Genomic DNA, 6,000 nt, shown 5'->3' with positions numbered 1-6,000 from the left:
AACAAAAATAGTTTGCCATTCAATTCAATGGAAACACCAGTAATAAAGCGAGTACACATCTCAATAACGTGCAGATATTATGCGATTATAAGTTGAAAAACTTAAAAGAAAAAATAATACATGTTGTTTAGCTTCAAAAGCAAATTGCGGCAGAATATATCTGTTCGTGTGCGTCTGCGCAACGATGGGAGACAGTTTTGGGTATTTTAAATGCGCTTACTATTTCAATCTCTGAGCTATTAAACTTGGTGTATCTCTTAATGCTCATTTTTTTTTCGGATGGTAGAGGACAGCCTTCGTTTCATAAACGTTTATTTTGACTTTCATGAGTTCAGCCGATATGTCTAATTTCATAATCATTCTGTGTGCTCTAATGACGAACTCATCCTGGCTGTTCAGTCAATAACAGCGTCACATCGTCAGGTTAAATGACAAATTGCACCATGGGATTGATTTGGATGGGATTTAGAAGATATAAACATTAACTAACTCGCCCCTCCTTATTCGGCCTGCTCCACCTCTCTGTCACAAGTAAAACAGTTCTATTTAAGCACTTGTGAACATTAGCAAAACATGCACTTCACGTTAGGTGCATGACTATTCAGGCACTTCTGCACGCAGGCCATGAAGGTTTGAAGATAATGGCTTGCATTGTTTAGTAAGCTTCGTTTTACATCAAAGAAAGACTGTCTTCGATCGGCGTAGTCTGAAGAATAAGAACATTCTTGGCTGGAAAAGGCGAACTTCTTTAGTATCGGCATAACATATAGCGTATGGCGTCATTTAGAACATTTGTTTCACATTCAGCAAACGCAGTCAGGGCAGATGGGAACAAAGGGGAAAAAGGAGGCTGGGCACCTAACATTATAGCAAACACTGCGTTTTTAATAAAAGGACATAGACATGCACAGTGGAACACTTTTTCAAACCATATGGCGCCCAACACGGTCATCCCAAAAGTAGCCGCGAAAGATAAGGAAAACTGAAACAATGCAAGACCGACTGGCGTGAAAACTTCTAAGGCACACCTTGATTTCCATTTAAGTTGTATAGATACGGTAATTTTGCACTTTTTCATATGACGCAATATGCTAGAGGTTGAAGGAACAGTCATAATAAAAATGCAATGAACGTAGCACCTGCAGGAACCAAAGCGGTTGCAAACGTTTTCTGGCATTTTTATGCGGTGGTCTTTCGAATTACTTAAACATGCGCCGTCTGTTAGGGCTGTGATTTTGATCACAAGCTGCTATATTGTGTGAACGCTACTTTCTATTCCTCTCAATTAGTGCATTAAAAAAAAGAAAATGTGGACTTGTGAGTTGAATGCTAAGTGTGTCCACGCTACCCATGTTTCCTGCTATGGCGACTCTGCGCCCTTCAAAAGATGTCGTGTCTTATAGGTGCACAGCATTCGACACCCGCTCCATCAATTTCCTCATCATTGATCTCCCCTCGTGAAACACTACTCGGCAATTCCGTGTGGCACAAAAGTGAACTGCTTTCTTACATTCGCTCACTTAAGGTTGTGCAAGCCATTTGAAGCTCAGGAGAACTTTGGCACGATGTCCCTTTTTTTCAATATTATTATTTACAAGAGAGATTGGCTTCATGTTGCTCTTCATGTTCTCAATGGACAAAAGGACACTGAGGTCGAAACGGAACGCTCCGCTAGCCCTAATTTCCGCCGATGTTGCCCTGCCTATACTTTGCTCCACCCCCAATTCTAGATGTCCGGAATTCAGCAGCAGACTGCATAAACTAAAGCGTCCACCACAAAACCATAAGGCACTCATGGACACAAGTGTGGACCCAACATTATCAAGGTTTACGCCAGTTATTACAGCCTGCACGGGCTCAGCGCGCGATCGCCGCGGCTTTATTGGCTACACACGTCTCGCAACTACAGGCGGTTTTTCTTGCTCGTGCTTCGAGAGATTATTGCCTTGACTCTGGCAGTTGTTCGCGAGTGAGGAGGTGACGCAGAATGAGCTGCGGGCAATGCGCGCTCGCCCCATGTCTGGCTGGCAGAGACGGCGGCGCCGAGCACCATTCACTCGCGACCGACGTCCATCGGCGCACGAGGAAAAGGCCCAGGGGCGTGCGTACGCCAACCGTCATCGCGAGCCTCGTCGGAGGACAGACCCTGCACACGGCCATCTATCCGGCCATAGAGCGCCCAAGGTTGCCTAATTGATTTCCGACACGCGGCCAAGAATACCCCTCGTCTGGAGCTGTGTTTGCCGGCTAATTGATGCGCACGTTCGCGTGCACAATCAATACGGCTCCCGCGGGCGCAATCGGCCGACGCGACCCAGAGCGCACGCGAGCGCATTCGTTTGCGCAACGAACGGTGCGGCGACTGAGCAGCGCAAGTGCAAACGATATGCTCAGCGGTCGCTTTCGTTGCACCAGCAGAGCAGTGTCATGGTTGGCGTAGACCGCAGACAAGAGGAAGTCGACGCAAGGGGAGCACGATCTCTGTCGCTGCATGCCTTGTCGTGTACTTCCGAGCGCGCGGGTTGCTGCGAGTGTTTGGTGCCCAACCACTAGACCTGGGCTTTTGAGGTGGCACACACGGCTTTATTTAAGTCCCGATAATAACTACGAGGTCGCCTGCAGCGATATCTGCGCAGGATGGTTGTGGCGGCCGCGGAAGAGTGCACAGTCCCAGCGATATCGTCTAAACAGAAACCTTCTCCACAACGGAGTGCAGGCTTCGATTCAGGTCAGGGTAGTGAGAGGATGTTATTGTAACTTAGGCTAAAAAAAAAAGAAAGCAGTCACCTGCAGCACCATCCTACTAACCTTGACAGAGCACAGCACTAAAAGCCCCCCCCACCCCCCCTTCCCCTCCAAGTACTCCTTTTTATTCTCTTCGATTATGGTCGATTACTGCAAATTTTAAACACGTACTTGTCAAAATTGGCGGCACGCAACAATACGTAAACCGGAATTCTTTTCTTTGATGCCGATGCGTCTATGATCAGAGGTTAATATATTTGTTTCCGTATAGCTGCAACTGAGTGCGATCGATTGTTTTTTTTTATCTAAGCGAACGCACGAAAATGAGTTCTGAGCTCGAGAAGCTGCCACGCGCTAATACTAATATTGCCAGTGGCAGAGCGCTCGATACTGCTCTATCACTGTATGCAAGGGTAGGCATTTAGTCAACATAGGTAGCCAATAGAGTCATCGAATGTCAAGGAGAGGACGAATTGACCACAATAACGTGCAACAATAAATGTGCGCTTTCACTCTTTATGAGCGTACCAGGCACTGAACCAGATTTTCGACAACAACCAAAATACTGTATCTGTGCACACTGTGTGTTGAAGGGCAAGGCTTCCAGCAAGTCAAATAATGTAACGCCGGCAAAGCGCCCGGAGTTATTGCATGGCAGCTGGATTATGTGCTTCGATGTGCAAGCATGCGTTCAAGAAAGTGTTCATAAACTAGCATTCTGGGCAGCAGCAATTTTGAACGGGAAACAGTTTATGTGCGCAATTTTTTCATACCTCGTAACATCTCACTATAACAATCAATATATTCGCAGGTTCCCTTCGACAGGCTTGCATTTTTTGGCTATTCAGGTTTTTGCTGTCGCCAAAAGCGTTCCCTATTGGTTTCCAGTGGCAGCCTTAACTGCTCGATGCGAGCGATGGAAAACATTTGAAAGAAATATTTTGCTACACATCGCAATAATGCGTCATTACCTTAATATTTCGATTAGAGTTCCTTATAATTCTCCAATAGTCAAAAAATTCTTCAAAACTCAAAACCGTTGTGGGATCTTGAACTTTATACAGAATTTGTGCTGCGTGAAGCAAAGTCAGGATCCATAAAAAATCAGTCGTTGATTTTTTTATTGCGACAGTGACCGTTGTTGATTCTTGCAACCTCCCATCGCAGTCGTCACTATCTCGATTACCCCCAGAACAATATAATATGAAGAGAGAGAGAGAGGGAAAGAGAGGGCCTATGATCTTCCTTATCTACCACTAAGAAAGATCAGTGCGATAGTTAATCAAAGAACACAGCAACAATTGGTAGCACTGGCCCATGTAGATAAATGGACCTGCTATTATTTTCCAAAAACAGAGACGATGTAATAAGAATCCAATGTTTATCGCGGGTTTACGTAATCAGGAATTCGAGAGAACGGTCTACAAGTTGCTATGCGCCACCACACGGTGCATAACAATAAACCGAGGACTGTATATTTTTGAGTAAAAAAAAAAGAATACACGTCGGTAACGAAGGTTCTATCAGAAACCATTGTTGTACGTTCAGTTTAGCACTAGATCACTCGGTAAGGTTGCGACGTATATATGCGTTTGGACACATTCGCTCATACGCATGCAGACCGGGATCGTCTTGCAGCGTTGTGAAAATATAAATTTTTGACATTGGTTGGTTCAATAAACACAGCCCTAAATAATCTGAAGCCCAGTGTCAGTCCTTGTAACGGCTCGCAGAAATGTTTGATGCGGTAAAATATTCGAAACTATACGGTTCTTTCCACCTAAGAGGGCTCTAAATTTCTGTCCTTTCCATAGGCATCAGTTGTGTAAACTCTGAATCGACCTGGAACAAGCGTAACACGAGGCTTTGAGACGAAGCTGCCTTTGGAGGGCGTTGGAGATCCTTGAGAACCAAAGTTGTTTAACAAATCCTAATTCGTAATGTGCACGGTAAGATGTATCTAAAGATGTAACTGCTCGCACTGAAGCGGAATAAGACGCAAGGATTACCAGCACTAGCTTAGAGCTGTACCGAATTTCTGATAACGAAAGATTCTAAAATTCAGACTTCACCTAAGGTTGCCGAGTCCCGCGTCATTATAGCTAACAGTAACCCTGGTACTCTAGCGGTACGGGCGAGGTCTTCCTACTTTGACTGCAGACTGGTAGCTACGTACCCTACCACTGCTTCCTTTCATACTTCGTATCTTTTCAGTACGCCAATGGAGCTATCGACTTGCCTCTGATTGGTTTGAGGCCCTGCTGACCATGGTCACCCGAGGTCAAGGCATCATCAGAAATCCAGCGATGTGCTCCAAATAAGCATGCTGACTGTATCTTTCTATTTTCTCCTCTTAGGCGAGCTTCGCTGCAGCGGCAGCTACTGACAACCATTGTTCTGTGAAATTAGATCCTTGCAAGTCAAGCTGTCCTTTTCATGAGTGCCAACATGGCGCACACCACACCGAAAAACATTGAGGGCTTCTGGCACAATGGTTGCCAGTACTCGCGGAAGGGGAAAGATGACTGTGTCTGTCATGTACAGTCTAACATGATTTAAAAGTCATCACATTCGCTCCGGCTAAAACAGGCCAACAATTTTTTACTGGCGTGACGACCAGTTAGTCCGCAGCAAACTTGACGGTGCAGGAGAGAGGAATCCTTCGGATGGCTAACCTGGTATATTCAGTGCAGCCCTCTTGCGAAAATAAACCGTGTTACAGTAATTCATTGCGAGTAGGTTAAGCTTGGGGTGATCACCTTCAAATCGCGTTAACTTGTACTATCATAATGAGCGGACAACTGATGCTGAGCGTACTGAGCCACGAGGATCTTAAAGCGTGAAAGCGTGTGTGAACTAATAGGATGTTATACCATGTGGCCTTGGCCAGCGCCTAAAGTTTTCTCAAGTAGCTCTCGCTCATTACAGGAATGCGTGAACGACCAGAAAACCCTACTAATTGCCGCTTAACAGCGGTAGTGCGACGCAGCACACCTTAGTGTATGCCACGGTTGCAATGCGATACACTATGACCCACCGTGCTCGCGCCGAGAGTAATACAAATCCTTAGCGAGTCAAGGGTAGGACTGCAAAGAGTGCGCGGTTTGAACGGCGCCCCATCAGTGTTGGCATACAAATTAACTTTTTTTCAGTGGACATAATACCACTTTGAAAAACCCTAGCACGAGCGAGCTGAAAACCTGCCGGTTATCGCGTGCGGATTTCTACCCGATAACGGCCGACCCGGCATGCATT

This window comes from Amblyomma americanum, chromosome 4, assembly GCF_052857255.1.
Source record: "Amblyomma americanum isolate KBUSLIRL-KWMA chromosome 4, ASM5285725v1, whole genome shotgun sequence".
Lineage (NCBI taxonomy): Eukaryota > Metazoa > Arthropoda > Arachnida > Ixodida > Ixodidae > Amblyomma > Amblyomma americanum.
The sequence above is the reverse complement of the archived record's forward strand: the minus strand, read 5'-3'. Positions refer to the sequence as shown.